This window comes from Ambystoma mexicanum, chromosome 5p (genome assembly GCF_040938575.1).
Source record: "Ambystoma mexicanum isolate Mex_15411 chromosome 5p, UKY_AmexF1_1, whole genome shotgun sequence".
NCBI lineage: Eukaryota > Metazoa > Chordata > Amphibia > Caudata > Ambystomatidae > Ambystoma > Ambystoma mexicanum.
In genome coordinates this window covers 1,237,753,114-1,237,774,440 of record NC_090930.1, presented here as the reverse complement: position 1 = coordinate 1,237,774,440, position 21,327 = coordinate 1,237,753,114, and positions in this window count along the sequence as shown.

Below are 21,327 nucleotides of genomic sequence, written 5' to 3'. Positions count from 1 at the left end.
GAGCAACAATGGAACTTTCATTTGAGCCCACCCCCTGACCCCATGTAAATATTAATATATATTTTATGTTTTTATTCATGATTGGTTTATTAAAAACCTTTCACATTATTTACAACACATATCTGCATAAAATAGAAAATTCAGAACCCAAAATAAATCACATAATTTCAATTGATTACTTTAGAACAAGTACATCCCCAGGTTTTAGCTCATCTAAAACCCTATGCTCTTGACCCAAATCATCTTTGTGCAGGTAGGTCATCATTAGGTGGGACGTGTCAGAATTTCTTGTAAACATTTCATAACTGTGAAAAGCATACTATTCTGTCCTCCTACTAAAAACATATCCCACCAATCATCAGCAGTCAGGGTTTGCAACTTTCCATCCACCGTGTCAAGGTATTTCTCTCTTGTAGTAGACAATGCTATACATTCAACCACCACATTTTTGAAATCTAAACCAAGTCATTCTCTTTACAGAATCTGCAAGTGGATTCAGTGTTGCCGACTTGTTGCCTAAGGGATAATTATTCTCCAAAAGGAAGAAGATTCAAGTGGAGACACATACATAGATCTCTAAATCAATAGCAATCAAACTTCATCAATTAAAGTGATAGTTGATTAACTGCTCGCCTCTAGTGAGACAGGTTTAGCGATAATCTACACATATTTCTTCAATTTAGCATGTCAATCCAATCCTGGAGAAGTATCTTTTGTTTTACCTTCTCGGGACTTGTTTTCAATACCTCTACTGGTAAATCTAGGACGTTCAGTACATTTTAGTTTCACTTGTCCAATATCCAATAATATCTCTGGCGGACTCTCCCTTAAAGTCCCAAAAGAAGTCAAAACATCATCCATTATGCATATGCAAAATAAAGACAGACACCTCCAAACAACCATTGACTGTAAAGACTGGAAAGCCAATTTGTACCTAATCATAGTCACTGGGAAGCTTGCTTGAACTGAAACACTCTGCGCCAAAAAGTAGCTTCCACTATGTACTAAATTTCCCAGGACAGATTCAATGCTGTTTTAGCACCATAAGTCAAAATAGGGGATACATTTGTTTGTAGAAGGTGATAATTAGGCACAAACTTGCGGAGCATCAACCCTTGTAATGCTAGGCTTTTCACCTTGGCTCGGAGTGACAGCTCCCATTCTTGTTCTCTAATACTACAATTAATAGGGACCACCAGATACTTAAAAGAGTGCACCTGTTCTATACTTTTATCTTGTACATACCTTTTTAATTGACCTTTTTGGTTCCCCCTCCAGCCAGCAGATTGACATTATTTCTGTTTGTTTATCATTGACTCTAATGTCATTCTTATTAATATAGGATTTCAGCTGTATCAATCTCACTGTAAGCCAATAGGCGTCTGGTCGTGCATGATCAAGTCATTGGCGTATACAATCCACGCCACAGGTTGGCCATTTATTTGTGGCGGGGTAGCCAAATTATCCTTCTGATTATTGCCCAAGTCTGACAAATAGAGATTGAATAATGCAGGGGCTAGTGGGTATCTATCTCTTTGGAAAATGCTCCTTCTCGCTAAAAATAGTAACTTGGATTGAAGTTGCCAAATGCAATGTTTTAATAGCATCAACCAAATCCCGAGGGTATTTACAATTCATCTACTTTTGCCATACTCTGGTCCCGTTGACACTGTCAAACGCCTGCTCCAAATCAATAAACGCTAAATAGATTTTAGTTCTGGCTTTTAGAGCTCTGAGTTTTAACAAGTACAACAGGAACAGATTAAGATTAGTACCCACATCCATCACAAATCCTGTCTGTCTAGGATCAATCCAGTTGTTATTCTCCGCCCAAATCGTAAGGTGGCGCAACATGACTGATGCAAACAGCTTCCCCAATGTATCAAGGAGGCCAATGGATCAATAGTTACAGGGATCTTCAATATGTCCCTTTTAAACACAGGGACTATGCGGGCCGTTTTCCAAGTAGCGGGCACATATGTTGCCTTTCAAATTTAATTAAATATGATGACACAGAAAACAGCCCATACCTCTGGGTTAGATCCAAGTATATCGTTAATCGTTAGACAGGCCATCAGGGCCCGGGCTTGTGAAGTATTTAAGTTTCTTCTCAGCATCAAGTCGTCCTCCCTGTCAGTTAATATTGATTTTGTCACCCCCACTAGCCTCTCTTGCAAAGAGACGCATCTATCTTCAAATACTGAGGCCATCGTAGAACAATCTGTGCTGTTTCATTATTTAATAGCGTCCAAAGATTACGTGTGTTTCACTTACATACAGTTTTTAACACGATTTCCACATCTAATTGTGAACATTGGGTTTGTGAGTTCAGTAACCAATTCTTGTACTGTTGTTTCCTGTTTTTCTTAATCTAACCCTTCCTTCTATTGCCAGTCGATCCACTTTTCTTAAATCAGAGCGACACATTTTCCTCATTTTTACCACTTCCTTGTTATACGTATGTTTAGGTTTAAATTTAGGCTTGAAGCCTCCTTGGCCTTTTTCTTGAAAAGCTAACAAGACCCATGAGTAATCTATGGGTGGTTTCTCAACTTGCTCCAGGCTCTAAACTTTGTTGTTATCCCTGGTATGTCATTACAATAAATTCACAACGTATTCCCTCCTTACGCAACTTGTATGTTACTAAGTATTACTATTCCAATTTGTATTTCCACCTTAGCTATACAGAATTTGTGTCAAATGTACAGCATCCTCCATACAGCCAAACAAAAGAGGTGATGGCTAGAATGTTTAGAATACATCTTAACCTCTGGCATTGTTCTGGGGAACCCTCCAGACCATTGTTCTTCGCCTGCCAAGTCATTTAAAAAGGGGAAAGACCATATGCAAATCAGGCGTGGTCCCACCCCAAAAGGGGCAGTCCAACCCAAACTGCTTGGTCACATCCCTTCTACATGAAACCACAAGCATCCCCAGATATGTTTCTGCAACATTGGGCATCATCAGTGAGGAGTAGCTTGGGTCTCTAGGCCCAGCAGGCACAGAACCCACATCTAGGCATACCCAACCCGCCCAGGGTGACTATAGCAAAACAAAAGAGATGATGGCAGGAGGATTTAGAATTAATCTTAACCTCTGGCGTTGCTCTGGGCAATGCTTCAGACCATCGTACTTCACCTGCCAAGCCATTACAAAAGGGGAAAGATCATATACAAATCAGACTTGCCCACTCATCCTCCCTACATGCACCCTCTTCCAATAGTATTTTCATTCAGCATTGTGAATCCAAATGTAAGATCTTACCAGCATCTTGGATCTGGGTCTGAAGCACTGGATTGTCCCTCTCCAGGATCTGAATCTTAAGTGGTCTAATGTGATGGCAGCCTGCAGATTGCACCTCCACGGTGGCTCTAGCCTCAATGACTGACCTCACTTTCGTCTGCCTCCTGATTCTCATATCATCCCACCACTTATTGACATTGTCAGCAGTACGGTCTGCCATCCCCTCCATGTTCGTTGACAGCAGACATTATGTCTTCCCATATCCTATGGCATCCAGAAGCCTCAAGCTACTTCTCCAGATTGGAAGAGGGACTCATAATGGTTCAGGATCTGTTCACCCAGGATACCAACTTCGGCTGAAGAGAAGTTGGCAGTCCTCAGCCTCACCTCCATCGATGTGCTGGATAAAGGGGCAGATGTGGTGCAGCTGAGACTGCTGGGGTGAAACTGGGTCCTGATTGTACCTGTAAGGTGGAGCAGGAATGGGATGATAGAGATGTGTCTGTCCAAATGAGACAGATGATGTGGTCACAGAGTCTGCCAGGGAACACACAGGAGAGCGGCTTTGGAGGTCATTTGGGCACTGCAACATAATGGAAGTGGTTAGAAACTAGTGACAGGAGACCAATCAGGAGTTGTTGCTGAGATAATGCAAAAAAATGCAGGAGAGGTACAAAAAGGCTGAAGGCATTAGGACAAGCAAAGCACAGGTGTCTCCAGGAGGTCCACAAGCCAGCAGTGTGAGCTAGGTAGGAGAAAGGCCCTTAGCACGGAAGTTCCACATGTTACACTGAGCATGCTGCGCATACGCAATGCAAACTTGGAACACTACGAAGAGGGGCACATGAGAAGAGTGCATTTGCGCTACTTACTCCAAATGGCCACAGGCGCAAAGCACATTTGATTTCAGACAAGCAAAGGCAGGACTTCACACTTTGCATTTCAGACACCTAAAGGCATGATCGCTGTAAATTTGCACATTCATTTTCATTCCATCTATCATGAGTGACAGGGGTGTGGGACCAAGGAAGGAGAAGGGTTCACCGGCCAAACATGGGAACAAGACACCAGTACCACCACATAGGAAAAAGACACCAGTACCACCACATGAAAAGAGGGCAGCGGTACCAATGAGGGCCACCAGGAATAGCGACAGGTTCCTGATAATGGGCCAACCAGGAAGCAGCGCTTCTCCAAAGAGGAGGTGCAACTCCTCACTGATTATGTAGATTAATATCATGTAGATATCCCTTGACTGGCAGTACTTTTCTGTGACCCAGTGGTGGAGGGTGTGGCACGAGGTCACAGATAAGATTAATTCCTGTGGGGTTAAGAGGTGCACAGTGGAAAGGGTCAACAAATGGATGGGTGACCACACTAGTCATACCAAGGAGAAGCTCATCAGCAATGTGACCTCTTCCCAGGCTACTGGTGGTGGATCATCACATGTTGAGGAGCTGATTCAATGGTAAGAGGTTGCCAGTGACCTCATCACAAGTGAGCAGGTCATTGGCATGGGAGGCATGAACACCAATGCTGTCACATCAGTTGAGTGACATGTGTGGCTAATATATGTAAGTTCAACCCCACATTATATGCAAACCAATTGTGCTGTCATGTTGGCTGGATCATACTCTTCCAGCACTATTCAATCTGGTCAAATATCCAAAGTAATTTAAATCACATAATAAACAGTGTAGACTATGGATTCTTAATGACTGGTTCTGTTATGCATTGAGGTTTTGCAACTCATTACTGTGTACTTAAATAATGGTAACAGCAACACACCAATATGTGTCTAACGCCTGTCTGACACATGCAACTGAACACAATCTCAGTGTCATCCCTGTGGAAAGTGCACTTTCAATGCTTAAGTTGACTCACATGGCATCACAGTTAGCAGTGGATGATGTCAGAACAATGAATTCACCTGTCCGGACAGCCAGTGAACTTGGATGAGGTACAATGGTAGGGACGAGTTGCATATGGGGGTGTTCTTGACTGAATTTCTAATGAAATGAAAGGAATGTTATGTAGAAGGCACTGGAGATCAGTCTGTGGACTCCTTAAACATTGTACAGCTTTTCTAGACATGTACAAGTGCAATGAATACCTTGTTTCATGGTCAGCAGGATTACCCAACCAACATGGATGTTACATGCAGTGCGTCAGAGGTGACAAAGTGCTCCTGCTAAGGGTGAAATAGATGTAAAACATAACTGAATTGCCAGTTTTAAGGTCTGATGTATGTGTAGCTTGTCCATTGAGTGTGAATGCATTTGATTTTAAACATACATGTTTAGCTGGGTAGGACTCTGAAAATAGTTGTCTTAATTTGTGCAGTTGATGAGGCAGCACAGAAGGGGCAGGGGGTGGAGGAAGAGGAGGAGGAGGAGGAAGATTAGCCACAACCATCCACTAGTGCAGCCTGCGGTGCTCTGTCTGGTGAGAATCCCCTCCTATTACAGGCCATCATTAGCAGGTCAGCAAACTCATCTTCCGAGGATGCTGCGAATCTGATGTTGAGGGCATACCTAGGGACGTGGTGTAAGGACCAAGCAGTCCTGATCCAATTGAGCTCCTTGGGTTTCTTGAGGCTGCATAGTTTGAGGAGGAGAGGCATGAGACAGTGCCTCTGTCAGTGAAGAGTCCTGCATCATTGGTGGCATCTGTGTCTGCAACATTGCTCTATCTCACCTTGAAGAAGGCAGCAGCAGGGGGTGATCAGAGTGGGAGGGTTGTAGACTGCCAGCCTATGGCAGTGTGCTCCCTGAGACAGGGCCAACATGTGTCATCCCGGCTTGGTAGGCCACACACATGTGGGTATGTGTGTCTGCTGGTCACTTTGAGTGGGAGGAGGAGTTGCTGTGTGAAGTGCCCAATAGGGTGAGATCCTGCAGGAGATTGGCAGCGAGATCCATCGATTGACTGAGAATGTCAATTCCTCTAATGCCACAATGGCTTCAGAAATCCAGCTATTGCATCAGGCAATACATGAGGAGGTTTCTACCTTGAGTCAATTCCTGCATGAAGAGATGGTGACCTCTAGGGACCTCCACCAGCAGGAGTTGTCTGCTTTGAGGAAACATCTGAACCTGCAGATAGAGTCCTCAAGGGACTGCCACCAGTAAGAGATGTCCTCCTTGAGTGAAACTCTCAAGATGCAGATGGTGTCCTCAAGGGGGAGCATGTATGCTGACACCACTTTCAATTTGAGTAATCAGGACCTAGTTGCCGTTGAATCACTCATGCTTGCATCGCTCTCACAAATGGTCCTGGCCAATGAAGATCCGGTTTTGGCCATGCGTGGTCAGAGTTCCCCATCACTGGATACTCCACAGGGTTGAGCTTACCACTGAACCACGCACGAGCTGTCATTACAAATGTCCACACAGAACCATTTCTGTTGCTCACCCCCTTCTTTATACCCCCTGCTAACTATAAGCACAGGGATGGAGTGTGAATGCTTGTTTTTTTTTTTACAATCCGAGGTGGATTCTTTATTTCTTCTACTGACAGGGCCACAGTGCTCTATAGGACAGTTGGGTGAATGCAAGTGATCTGGTGAACTGTACAATCTGACATGTTCACTCAAGTGGTCATTTTGTAAGGAACTGGCCCCCACATTCAGGTAAACTTAATGTTGAATCATGATGTGTATGATATGTGTAGTTTGTCGGACAGACTCCTTAAGCTATTGGTAACAAATCTCCACTATAATTTCAGATCTTTTTGCACATCCAGAACACGCACTCCCAGTGAAAACACCCAGAGCACTCTCTTTAACTCCAAACCCCCATTCCCTCTGCTCGACACTGGCACTCCTATCACAAATGTAGAGGACCAGTGTAAGGTGGAGGTGGTGTGGTATTCCCTAGCACACCATCAGTGCCTCAAGGTAAGGCTGTCCACTGCCATGCATGAGCATGTCTTTTGACCTATGCATTCCAATAGCGGCCACACATATCACACGTAGGGTTGTGCATAACTGTACTAATATGGTGATATTTGGGTGATGGTCACTGTCAGCAAAGTTGTGTGGTTTCCTACATATTGATGTTGTGTGGACATGTATCGTTGATACGCTATACATGTGTTTGGGTCATTGGTTACACATCTGCCACAAGCTTTTTGCAATCTGTCTCCTCAAATTGTATATGGGCACATGTTTTTGGTGAAGGGTGATGTAATTTCCTTGTTGGCATGTCAATTATGCTCCTGTCATATAGGCCTGGCATGCCATCACCTGACATATATCATGTCAAGCAGCAAATCCATTATACATTTGCATGCTACCCACCAAGCTCTTGCAAATCTTTTAAGTTGATGATCCAGATACATGCAGCACGACATTTATATTTGAAAAGTTTTAATTTAGGTAATGACTGAAGTATGTTGTACGTTGATTAAGAAGTGTGGGTGTGGCAGGGCAACGTCTCTCTCTCAGTTGACATGTGTAATGTTGTGGATGTGTTGCTTTTTTTGTCAACAAAGTGGATAGGTGTGAGACCTTTCACCATGTTGATATATTAGTATCCTTTGTGAGAAGCAACTTGCTTCCAGGAAACTATGGAGAACATCTTGGTAATATGGAGTAGGCGATGTTGAGGGCAGCTGAGATGTACATGTGCACGGAGGTGGCAGGGGATGTAGTGACAGGTGTATGCCATCAAGGGATACACTAGAAACCAGAGGAGGTAAGAGGGGGAAGCTGCTGACACTGTCTGAGGTAGGGTGGTCAGTCAAAGGTGCATAAAGCCAGGTGTCATGGATTACCTTCACGTTGCACAGGAAACTACAATGTCATTTTAGGAACTGTGATAGTGGGTGTACAGTCTACTGTTGGTGGGAGTACATACCAGTGTATTAGGAAAATGGCAGAGAAGACCTATCTGCCACATCTAACATTAATCTACCAGCAGAGAAGTAGTCTACAAATGTCATCACTTCTGGTGTTTATTGGTCCTACAGAGATTCAGATTTCGTAGTTGTAAAATCTTTCTGAGTGCAGTCTGACAGCCTTGTAGAAGATGCTGCAGGATTTGAAGATGATAAAGTCTTGCTATTCTATGGGAGGATACGTCTGTAGGATCCCCCCTCCCCTACATTGCCCATCTATGTGAGGCTCATGACTCGTCGGCAGCCCCCCATGCACCTGGGCCCGGGAGTCAGGGCGGCTGCGGATCGATACGTGAGGCTGCATGGCCAGTGGCCTGGCATGATATAGACACCATTCTGTAATAAGCAAAACTCCATTATAAGTGTGCTGAACCCAGGCCCATGCAGAATAGCCGGCGTACAAAGCTGCAGCTTGGCCCCTACTTTTTTTTTTTTTTAAACTCTTTTTATTAGGCAGCATGGCAGCAAAACAACAGGCGAACAGCGCCCAGCAGGTACAGATTGACAATACGCATCATGATACAGTCATGCGGAGATTGTACATTAAATGATTACAAAACAGAGTTACAAACGAGATGCGAGGAGGGGAGGCTGATCAAGTAATGTGGGGGGTGTACCCAGACTAGTGAGAAAAAGCAGGTGGAGGAGAAGTAACCGGGGTCATGTCAAGGTCGGACAAGTAGGAGCGGAATCTAAGCCAGATGTCCCTGGGCCTGGAGTGGGTAGGTTGCATGCGGGACCACATTTCCTCGGTGTCAGAGGCCCAAGTAACCGCCTTTAACCATTGGGCATGTGTGGGGGGAAAGGGGCGAAGCCAGCAGAGAAGGATGGACCGAACCGCTAAGAGCATGCAGAGGCCAGTCAGTTTTTTGGAATCACGAGGGAGACCAGGGAGGTCGTTGAAGAGACACAGTGCTGGAGAAGGATCCATGGGGTACTCGAGCATAGCAGATACCGTTGAGCAAACCGCTCCCCAGAACCGTGAGAGGCGGGGGCAGGACCAGATCATATGGATGTAGTCCGCGTCATCTTGCCCGCATCGAGGGCAGCTAGATGGGTGCTCACTGGACATGCAATGTAATCTGACCGGGGTATAGTGGAACCTATGCAGCACTTTTAACTGAATGAGCTTAAAACGGGAATTAAAGGACACCCGGTGAGTGCGGTCGCAGATATGTGCCCAACGGTCGTCCGACATTTCCACCCCCAAGTCCCTCTCCCAAGCCCCCCTAAGTTTAAAAAATTCTGGAGAGGATCTGGTCTGCAGCATGGAGTATAACCTAGAGATTTTGCCTTTCATGGGTGAGGGGGAAGTGAGTTCCTCAATGGCCGGGTCGTCCGGTGGTAGCGCAGGGAATGTTGGATAACTACGCTTAAGGGTCTTACGGAGAGACGCATACTGGAGCCAGACACTCCGGTCACTCCTCAAGGGTAGGGGAAGATCAGCCCACTCGATGAATATGCCCTGGTCAAACACGTCCCACAGTAGCTCATAGCCCGCCTCGGCCCAGCGGCGAACAGTAAGTGGTGTAACCTGGGGGACCCCCGGGAGGAAGTTCCAGAGGGGAAGGTTGCCGTGGAAGGCACGGGCCACTCCAAGCAGCTTCCATGTTTTGGCTAATGCAAGGGATGTACAGGCGACCGGACTCTGCGAGTCCAGCACCTGGGGAGCGGGTTGCACAACCAGAGAACGGATATCGCGATCACAGGTCGCAAGTTTCTCGAGTCGGACATGGGGGGGGGGGTCAGCTGTACTAAACCAATGGGAGACATATTGGATCTGGGATACTAGCCAGTATTTGTAAAAGTCAGGGGCGCCAAAGCCCCCCCTGGCCATGGGGGTGGACAGGGTCTCATACTTAAGCCGAACCGCTCCCGAGTGCCAAAGGAAAGAGTTAATTGTACGAGTCAGGTCGCGAAAAAAGTCTGTACCTGGCCACAAGGGAACATTGGCAAACTTGTAAAGCAACTGAGGTAACACCACCATTTTCAATAGGCCCATTCTGCCCGCGAGAGAAATCGGGAGCTTGTCCCAGGCTAGGACCTTGGCGGACAGAAGTGTAAGGTATTTCCGGAAGTTCTCTTCGAGGGTTAGTGGCTGTTGGCGCGTTACTGCTATCCCCAGGTACGTGAATGTGGATTGAGCCCATGTGAATCCCAAGGTATCAGGGGGGGGAGAAGTGTATTCCGTGAGTGGGAAAAGGGTGGATTTCGAGCAGTTCACCCTGAGGCCCGAGACCCGACCAAAATAAATGATATCCTCCAGCACCGGAGGCAAATTGAGGGATGGAGATCGGATGAACAACAACGCGTCATCCGCGTATAGGGAAACTATGTCCGCTCTCCCGGCAGTGCGGAGGCCTCTGTGGGCGTGGCGATGGCGAAGCATGTCCGCAAGGGGCTCTATGGCAATTGCAAAAACCAAGGGAGAGAATGGGCAACCCTGCCTCGTCCCCCTGGCAATCCCAAAGGTAGGAGAGCAATGGTCACCTGTACGGACCCTAGCCACAGGGGACGAATAAAGTAGCTTAACCCAAGAGAGAAAGGAGGGACCAAATTTACAGCTCTCGAGAACCCGCCAAAGGAACCGCCAGGAGACCGAGTCAAAGGCCTTCTGCATGTCCAGTGTAGCCGCCACGGCCTGGGTCTCTGGGCTAATCCTGTCAATTATATTAAATATGCGCCTTAAGTTCAGGGAGGTAGACCTCCCCGGGACAAAGCCCGCTTGGTCAGGATGAATGATGGCCGGAAGAATGGGAGCCAGCCTGAGAGCCAGGGCTTTTGCGTATATTTTGGCGTCGCAGTTAATAAGGGAAAGCGGGCGATACGATCCACAATGCGAGGGAGGTTTGCCAGCCTTTAGCAATACTGTAATCGTGGCCTCACGTAGTGAAGGGGGGAACACCCCTGTCCCGACCGATTCCTCCCACACAGCCAACAGGTGGGGAAGGAGAAGTGACTTATAGGACTTGTAAAATTCGACTGGGATACCATCGGAGCCGGGGGCTTTCCCCGAGGTTAGAGAGTCGATAGCGTCAGAGAGCTCTTCCAGTGTGAATGGGGAATCAAGAGAGCCCGCAGCCTCAGGGGATAAAGTTGCCAAGGGAAGGGATTCGAGAAAGGAGTCGATTTCCTCCACCGACACCTCGTCCGAGTTGGAATATAGGGACTTGTAAAAACTAAAGAATTCCGTGTTGATGTCCCGGGAGGTGACGGCCAAAGAGCCGTCCAGTCTCTGAATCCCGAGAATGTGTGGGGAACCCGTCTCGTGTCGGATCAACCTCGCGAGGAATCGACCAGGGCGCTCGCCCTCCCCGTATTTCCGTGCGATACCAGGGTTGTCCATAAACCTCTGTTCGCGATCAGCCAGGGCACGGAATGCATCCAACTCCACCCCAATGGCCGCTAGGTTACCCGGAGAAGAGTGAAGTGAACATGTAGCCTCCAGGGTCGAAAGCTTGGACTCACTCTCGGCCAGTCCCCTCCTAATCGATTTGAGGACTCCATTTTCCTTGGAGATTGCAATCCCTCTAATATAGGCCTTGAAGGACTCCCATAGTATGGCCATTGATGGAACCGAGCCTGCGTTTATCTCGAAGAACTCCTCAATAGAATCCTCGAGCTCGGAATGAAACTCTGGATCAAGAAGGGCGAGTGGTTTCAGTTTCCAACAGCGGGACCGGCCGGGATCAGGGGCCCAACTAACAGTGATGGTCACTGGGGAGTGGTCTGATAAGGTTCTGGGTAAAATCATTAACTGTTTCACGTCTTTAACCAAGACATTGGAGATCACCCAGCGGTCAATTCGGGAGTATGAATCGTGGACTGAAGAGTAAAATGAGTAAACGCGAGAGTCGGGATAAAAGAACCTCCATGCGTCCACCATGGCCAACCGGGGTAGAGATGATAATGCAGCATAGGCTGCCCTGGAGAGATGACGGGGCTTGGTCCCAGATCTATCAAGGGCCACATCGAAGATAGTGTTAAAGTCCCCCCCCCCAGAGAATAGGAACAAGGGGGAAGCCATCTAGAAGGGACGTGATCTGTCTATAGAACTCGGGATCATCAAGGTTGGGACCATAAATGTTCAGCAAAACCATTTCTTTCCCTTGAAGCGTGGAATGTAACAGCACATACCTGCCCAGGGGGTCAATATGTGAAGAGATGAGGGTGAACCGGAGACTCTTGTGTATAAGGGTCATGACCCCCCGACTCTGCGTAGAGAACTCGGTAAAGAATCTATGGGGGCCCCAGGTTTTGGCAAAACGCACGCATTGTTCCTTGCGAGCATGTGTTTCCTGCAGAAAGAGGATCTTGGAGCCGTGGCGCTCAGCCTGCAGCTGGAGCTGCCTCATCTTTCTATAGTTCCCCAACCCACGGACATTCCAACTCATAAAGGTTAAGTCACCCTCAGCCATAGGTGTGATAGTGGTATAGTCAAAAAAGGTGTCCAAGACCAATGAGTGAGTGCTGCGCCCCGTCCGCCCTCGCCGCCAGTGCCAATTTTCTGAGAAAAAAACCCCAAACATATCCCACCCCCACCCACATCCCCCTCCCAAACAGAGGAATGACAATCCCAAACCCCCTCAACCAAAACCAAACTAGAGGCATCAGCGCCTGGGGGCCTGTAGGCCGGGCTGACCGCAGCGCTCCGGGCCGCAGCAGGACCAGTAGAGCTCAAGGTGCAACTGCAAACATTGAATGTAACTTAGAGAGGGTATCTTGCACTCCGCAGTGTGGCACATCATTGAGGTGAAAGGAGAGTTTGAACAAGCCGAATCCGAGAAAGAGGATCAAAGCGGTGCCAATGACGGAGAAGGGCCGGACACGGCCGCCCCCCGCAGGGCTCGAGGGGGAAGCTGCTGAGTTGTGTACAAGAGAAGGAAGGAAGTCAGCCCGGGAAGTGTTCGTCAATAAACTTGGAGGCCTCCTCCGGGATCGTGAAGAAGAACACCTGATTAGCATGTTCTATGCGCAGTTTGGCGGGGTAGAGAATGGCATATTTAATGGAGTGATCTCTCAGTCTCCGCTTCACATCCTGGAAGGTCTTGCGCTCACGTTGGACGGCAGCCGAGAAATCGGGGTAAAGATGAATCCTCGCACCCCCCAATAAGAGCTCGCCCTTGTCCCTTGCAGCTCTGAGTAGGGTATCGCGATCCCGGTAGTTCAGGACTCGGGCGATGATGGGGCGAGGCGGGGCCCCGGGTCTGGGTTTTGCAGTAAGGGCACGGTGCGCCCGCTCAATAGCGAAGTGGGGGGAGAGCTTGGGCGAATCCAGGAGAGACATTAATGTGTGTTCAACGAAGTCCTCCATTGGCTCGTGCACCTCGTTCTCAGGGACCCCGATGATGCGAAGGTTATTGCGTCGTGAGCGGGACTCCAAGTCCTCGTTCTTCTTCTCCACCACGAGGACTCGGTTCGAGAGGGCGACAACCTCGGAGCGCAGTGCCCCCAATGCGTCCTCGGCGGAGCCAACCCGTGTCTCGACCTCCGACACGCGGCTGTCGGTCCTCTCGATGTGGGCTTTGATTGAGGATATTGTGCCGTTCATATCGTCCAGTTTCGAGTGTAGGGCAGAGAAACCCTCCCTGATAAAGTCCATCATGCCCTGGGCCTCAGGCGCCACCGCCGGTGACGACACCACCGGGGCCTGTTCAATGGGGTCCTCCGGGGATCTCGCAGCTGCCCTCGCAAACATGTTAATGGAGCTCTGCTTCCTCGCGCCCCCCCTGGTCATTTTGCCAGTGGCGATGGATGAGTGGGGTGAAGGGGAGCCGCCAGTAGCCCTGAGAAGGCGACAGGGGGGAACCCAGGCCGTGAAAGTCAATAATCCAATTAGGGTGCGTGACAAGTGAGGGAAGCCGGGGGTATCGTGGCCACGAGGCTATGCCGGAGAGGTGTAGGCCGCGGGCACCCGCCCGATCAGGAAGGTGTGGGAGATACCCAGAGATGGAAAGGTAGGGACCCGCGGTATTGACGGATCCCTTCTGCAGAGTGTCGCTCCGGGTGGAGTGGCAACAGCCTCCAGAGAAATGAGAGGGGGAGAGGCCAGCCCCCAGTGCACGGTAGGGCCAAACAGAGCGAGGGATTCCAGCCGAGGTGGTCACAGTATAAGGCTGGTGTAGATCGAGTAGCCCCCCAAGGGGGGGGGGGGGAGAGCAAGAGCTGCGGTTCAGTACAGGAGAGCCAGGGAGGGCAGGGCTCACCGGGCAGAGCTGGACGTCGTTGCCCGCGGGCCTCGGAGCCCCTCGCCGCAGAGAGCAAGACCCGCCAAGGAGGGGCGGTTTCAGAGAGCCGGGGCAGGGCGGCAGCGGGTCCGGCAGATCAGTAGAGCCCCCCCGGCCCGCACCCGGGGGCCGCGCCGCCCCCACCCGCACAGGGCTCGCAGGCGGTGGAGGAAGAGTAGAAGTTCACCAAGCTGGGCCGAGGGTTCAGCCCGGGTAGTCAACCAGGCGCGGCGAGGGCGGCGCACCCCAGCCCGCCCAGCCCCAGGGGGAACGAGAGCCCGGTCCCCCCAGCCGACCGCGGCGGGAGGAGGAGCCCAGCACGGCCCCAGGCGGGTCCGCTCGGCAGCCGATCACAAGAACACCCCCACAGGAGAGGGGCGGCCCAGCAGGGCCCGAGGTCCGCAGGAGCACCAAGGCGGCCGGCGCGGGACCGTCTCCGGAGACAGCGGGGTCCCCCGCGGCAAGTATCCGGGCACCGGGGGGGGGGAGAGGCTCCGGCGACCCCACCGCAGGCCGAGGAAGTCCTCCAGGAAGGGCAATGTAGATGTAGTATGCAGCCGAGGGGGAGAGCGCCGCAGGTCTGACGTCCCTCCAGGGCCACGGGGGCAGCCCGCCCCAGACCTCTCCGTCCCAATCGGAGCAGCCACGCAGCCGGTGGATCACACTCCCGGGGCTCCGACGACCCCGCCGCCAACAGGAACGAGGCGCGCCGTCCCCCGCCGATGCCCGGTAGATGTGGAAGGCAGCGCCGCAGGGCCTCGGGCGGGAACGACACCCACCGCCCGGGCCTAGTTTTAGGCGCGCAGGAGCGCCGTAGGCGGGGGGATGGGCGCTACGGAGTCGGGGAATGTCCCTCCCGGCTCCGAATCAAAGCAGGATTGGCACCGCAGGATCACCGGAGCCGCAGCAAAAGAATCGTGCACTCCGTACACGGCGGCAGATAGGGAAAGTGCCAAAAAGCAGGATTATGAGGTCCGCTCGCCGCGGAGCTCACGTATCAAGCGGCCATCTTGCTCGGCGCACAACAGCGCCCCCCAGCTTGGCCCCTACTTGACCGCACACAGAGAGGCCTGCACTTCCCCCAGCCTCCACCCCATGGCAGATCCGCTGAAAGCCAGTTCTCATGAGAAACTAGACACAAACAAGTAACAGAACAAACACTGTATCATTTACTTTCCGCAGGTCATCATTGCCCTAGGAGTGACCAGACTTGTAGTTGGAGTCTGGAAAAGAACAAAAACCATCCCTTTCAAACATACCCTGACCCCGCGCCTAACCCCTGCTCAAGTAATATATGGTGTCCCTGACCCCCCTACCCAGTTCCCTAGATGAAGTGTTAACCGTACATACTAAACCCTCGAGTCTCTCAGACTTATTCCTGTTGTTAAAACATGTGTAGTAATTGAGGTTAAATGTACAATACATACTACTTATTGTTAGGCAGAATCCTGTGCAGTTCCCTTGGGGAACACTGCAAAAAGATTAAGACTACAGGAGTAAGCAGTAAACCCAATTGGTAGCAGTCTGCACCATCCAGATTTACCTGGTAGCTGTGGCTGAGCAGTCAGACCTCTCGCAAGAAGAGTAGGGAAGTATATAGAGTATACACAACAGGGCTAGAAACACAGTAGAGCAAACAAACATTGACCAGAGCTTTGTATAAAAAAGTATATAATTATTTATTTAAAACACACTTTAGGCAATATACTAGCACTCCAAATCAAAAGCAAGTTAAAACACAGTCAGGTAAAGTATACACACCTCCCTTGGTAACTATCAGACAAGTCAGAGTTAAAACCCCACAATTTGTTAAAACAGATGTGAGCGCATAACCTGATGGCTCTTCAATAGTTCAGTTAAAGGGAGAGAAAAAGACAGAGCATAGAAATAAAACAGGTCCCAACACTTTTAGGAGTTCTCAGCAAGAGAAGAAAGGCAGTATATACTGTAGAGCCAAAGTCCATAGGCCAGGCCCACTTTAAATGGAGCAAAGCGAAATGTGCCCAGGATTACACGGTTTAAAATGCACTAAAAGTATTTGCAGAATGTTCAAAAGAGGTTGGGGCGATTCAAGAAGGTAAACTTAGAAGGTCTGTGGCCAACCCAGTTGGAAAGCCAAGGATTTAAGGGTCACCTTGGGCAAACCGAAGAAAGGGAGGCCAGGCAGGACACAGTACCTTAAACAGAGAGGAAGCTCCAGTGGTGGCAGTTGTTCCTGGCAGTGGTTGCAGTTCATTGTTTTGACCAGGGGAAGAGAGGATCTCGTGGAGGATGAAACATGGAGTCGTTGCACTGCACAGGGATGAAACCAGCCGCGGAGTTTGTCGATAAAAGATGAGTTCCTTTTATTTGCGGTCAAAGTGGTGAAGCTTGGCTATCCGGCAGCCGGGGTGCTTGGCACAGGCAATTCGACCAAGAGACATCTTTGGAAGGTGAAAAAGTCGAACTGGTTGGTCCCACCAGCTCAGAGGAAGAAGACTCGTCCAGCAGAAGATCTTCTCTTGTCGTTGGGAAAGTGGTGAGTTTGTTGCAGCAGGGCTCCACCGGTGGTGTCATCATTGCAGATGGCTCAGCTTCTTCCCTCTTCGGATTCTTAGGTCCTGTGGCGACTTCTGAAGTTCCAGTCCCAAAGGCCCTGCTTTTATGCAGAAAAACCCCCATTCAACAGCCTAGCTGTCACTGAAACATGCTAAGTGGTGAGCCGGGCGGTTCGCCACTGGGCCAATCAGAATAGAGTGCGACTTGAGTTGCTAAGGCAACGCAGTCCAGGGGGCCAATTCCCCTCCCCACATATCCTGTGGAACCCAGACAGAGTGGCACCATTTGGAGGGCTTCTGTGGAGAAGCCCACCAAAAAGTGGAACAAAGGGCTCGACCTTGGTCAAAGTTACAGAGACGGACACGAACACCATTTTAGAAAAGAGTTCTGGCAAAAAGACCCAACCGTGGATTTAATATTAAATAAATAAATCAGCGGTATCTTTAACATTGCACCAAAAAGTGGTGTGTTTAAAATCAATGGGAAAATACCATAGAGAATATTCCGGTGGAATATTTCACGTGGTAACCACTGCCACCAGCCAGAAACTCGACAAGGGGGACTGGACAGTGCCCCCTTGAAAACAGACCCAGGGGCAATCGAATTAACCCCTTCCAGTACTTCCACAATATGATGGTTTTTTACTGGTTCTGTTCATAATTTAGGACTAGTAAAGTCAATGGTGACTTTACATGCCCTGGGAGACAGTAGTCAGTCCCAGAGTATGGAGTCTATGTATGGGGGTCACTATGACATCCCTGTGTTACTGCACTGATGGTGCTGTGCAACACACACATAATAAATAGATGATACCCTATGGAGTAAAAATAAAACCCCATAGCCCATAAGCACACAAAGAGTCAAAGACATACCTCAAATCATGCTTAAGAGTGGGAGGAAAAGAGTCTCACTCTTAGCAGGAGAAAAAAAAAAAAAATCCAGCAAAGCTGCTGGGGGACTCACTAGGTTTGGGAAATTAGCCTTATAAGAGAATTCTCCCTAACACTTATATTAAAACGAAGCTACCCCGCACCCCCTCAAGATGCCTTAATGTTCCAAGGCCCAGTGTATAACTACTCGAATATCCACTCTGTGCCAACCAATGTTTGCTGCTATTGTAAAAAGGATAATTGAAAAAGCAATATATATATAATGCGTGTGTATGATGTAACAAAATATGTCGTATTGCATGTAAGCTACATAGGGTATCAAATCAGTTTGTAATATAATTGAAATATTAGATTAACATGTTGCTTTCATGATCCTGAGTATATGACCCAACTTGACACTACCGCATGTTTGTTATTTGTTCGGCTATCTCATGAATTGGAAATATTAGATCGTCTAACGTTATGTACTGCACGTGACATTGAAAAACCTCCATTGACATGAACTTAGTAATGTAAACATATGTAAACGGCAGAAATTTGTAATGTCCCTAATGCTCCCAGCTTTAGCATGCGTCCCCTCCAATGGCATATTGTGCAGCCCCGTGAATAGAGAGTTGCTCAGAGTTACAAGGCCATCTTCCCCTCCTCCTGGCCAGGCCCGCAGGTGTCCGTGCAGCACAGCCTCACATCCCCACATTCCTGCTGGACCCGCTTCAAGTATTTACCTCCTCCATGGCAGAGACTGCCATGGCCAGGCTAAATGAATTATGAGCTACCTGGTCCTAAATCCCACCGCCTTTGAGGTGCCGGCTAGGCGCCCCCTCTGACCCTATGGTATCCCAGTTCACCACAAATCCAACAGACCACAAAGGCAGTTATTCGTCCTTGTGCAAATATCCCCCAGAGTCATCACTTACTGCATCAAACAGAGTAAAATGATGAAGATAGCCTGACCCATGCCCCCTAATAAGACACCTGGACCCACGAGACTGGACCCCTTGCTGCTAGCAACTTTATGATGATGTATGGAAGCAGCCTCGTATTGCATATTGTTTTCCTGTGTCCCCACCCAGGTATTAGATTAACGTGTAGAAGTTTTAAATAACAACTTGGTATAGATGAGAGTGATGAATGGGTATGAAATGCCACAAGGGCAAGTTTCTAGAACCACCGTGGTGAATCTCCATTGACAGCCAACGCCCAAGAGCTCCACCCTGATGAGCCCAGCTGACCCAAACACGTTGTGATGCCACCATGTGGATCTCCGCCAATCATGGAGCACCAAACCTATATTTTACATAGTAGCTAGACATCGCCATCCAATCCCCAAGACTATGTGGCCCCTATAGCTTACCTCATTCATAACGTGTATTTGTAATATAACTGATTGTCTTTGCTATTGTCAGACAGAGCACTCCCAGAGTTTGCAGAGTCCTTTGCATGTCCTATTTGATTTAGATAAAAACCTTTTATCTTCACCCGCACTTGGTCGTGGTCTCATTTCCTCCTGGGGAGTGTCCTTTATTACCTCTCAGTAAGGGGGGTTTTCTGCCTTATTGGGGGACGCTTACTTTCACTATGGGTAACAGCGCATGCCATGACGGTAATATTCATGTGGTCTATTTTACAGAATTCATTGATGTGTTGTACATCTGCATGCAGAACACATTTGAGAGGTAGTTGGGTATTGAGCCAAAGGGATCACATGGTGCTCTAGCACACACCCCAGTAGGAGGTTAGCCTGCAAAAATTAACTGTGCAGAGTAATGTTGCCACTGTTTGATTTAGGCATTTGATATTGCCAATGTACCCACTCATCCCCTTCTTCATCCGATTCCAAAATATCTGAGGGTGTAGTATTCAGGGCCTGCTCAAAGAGTATTATTTATGTCACCAGTCACGTTGGGTAAAGTTGTGCACATCTGTGAAACGCAGTTCAATGACATGAAAAACACAAGGAAATGTCAACATGGCTGCCAGGAGTCCTTGCAGATTGAAGTATTAAATGCAGCTTTCCATTGCTTTTGGCTTGATTCATGGTTACTTGCTGCTAGGCATTAAAGGTGAACAATGCAGCACAGGCAACAGTGACATCTCGCACAGAGCCTGCCAGTGAGGGTAGGATTCACCATGAGACACGGTCCACCTGGCACCTCCTGGATACCATACCTGTAATGCGATAGAAAGGCACAAATTCTGGAAATGTTCTAGGGAGTCAACAACCTCTGATCCCATCATTGTTGTAGGAGAAGGGACAATCCTTTCATTTTCTGACCTAAGTTGCTATTCCTCTTAAGTAGCATTGTCTATTATACGTGCTATAATAACTGTGACAGAGGCAGAGACACCCCTGTTGCTCTGCACAGTGATGTGGAAGAGGGACAATGGGGCGATGGAAGCTGGAACCCAGTAGATGAAATGTTCACTGAGTAGTCACCACAATTAGGCATGTTAAGGTGTGTGCTGCCTGTGGCTTGATATTTGCTTAGGCCGGGGTGACAGGAGCAGATGGACTGACTATCCACAGACTCTTGTGAGAATACCTCTGTGTTTAAGTTTCTGATTACCAAGTAAGCGTGTGTGATCCATGTCTGGACAATGTTTTGCTAGACAAAAGACTAGTTAGTTCAAGATAAATACATCCAGGGTTCATTGAAGTGGTTCATGTGGGTTGTCTTTAGCTAGGGATGGCTTGTAATGGATTGTCATTTGAGCAATGTGTGATTTCCTATACACAAAGGGGGGCACCGCAGCAGGATAGCTAGAGCTCAATGATTGGGTGGCAGTTGCTGCACAACAGCAAGGATGTTGGAGTAAGGCAGCCTCTACCATGTTGGCTGAGCTGTCATAGGAGGAGTATCTGGCAATTATTTGGTATGGTCTTTACAAGGCTGTAATCTGCCTTCACCATATGATATGATATGATATGATATGGCATTTATCGCGCACCTGTTTCTAGGCACAACATGACAAGGAGGGGGAAACAAAGGGAGGAGAAATAACAATCTAACTATGCCTTGTGTCATTCAGATCGCAAGTGTGGGAAGAGGGAAAGGGAGAAGTGCCAGGGGTTATGGGGGAAGGGGGAAGTGCAGTTAAGTGCAGTTAACTTACAAGTGCAGCCAGCGGGTGGCTCATAAGTGCAGAGAGAAGGGACTGTAGGGTTGCAGATACAGAGGGCAACTGGACATGCAGGAGCCTGGACCCGGGTTCAGATGGTGCCCAGGTGACCAGTGCGTGGAGCAGTCAGATGCATCAGCAGGGGAGAGGAAGAGAGAAAGCAGAAGTGAAAAGGAAGGTCTTGAGTTGCTTCCTGAACCAGAGTTGGTTCTGCTCAAGTTTGAGAGAGTCAGGGAGGCTGTTGCAGAAGGAGGCCCCAGCTGAGGAGATAGATCTTACCCAACTCTCTGCTTGGAGAAGCGTCTAACCCTCATAGATTTGGAGGTGGCTGAGCAGACATATGTGGTGCAGTAGTTGGCACAGCATGTTGTACATTAATGTTTAATTTGTTTGTAAAGTGTTGTGGCATG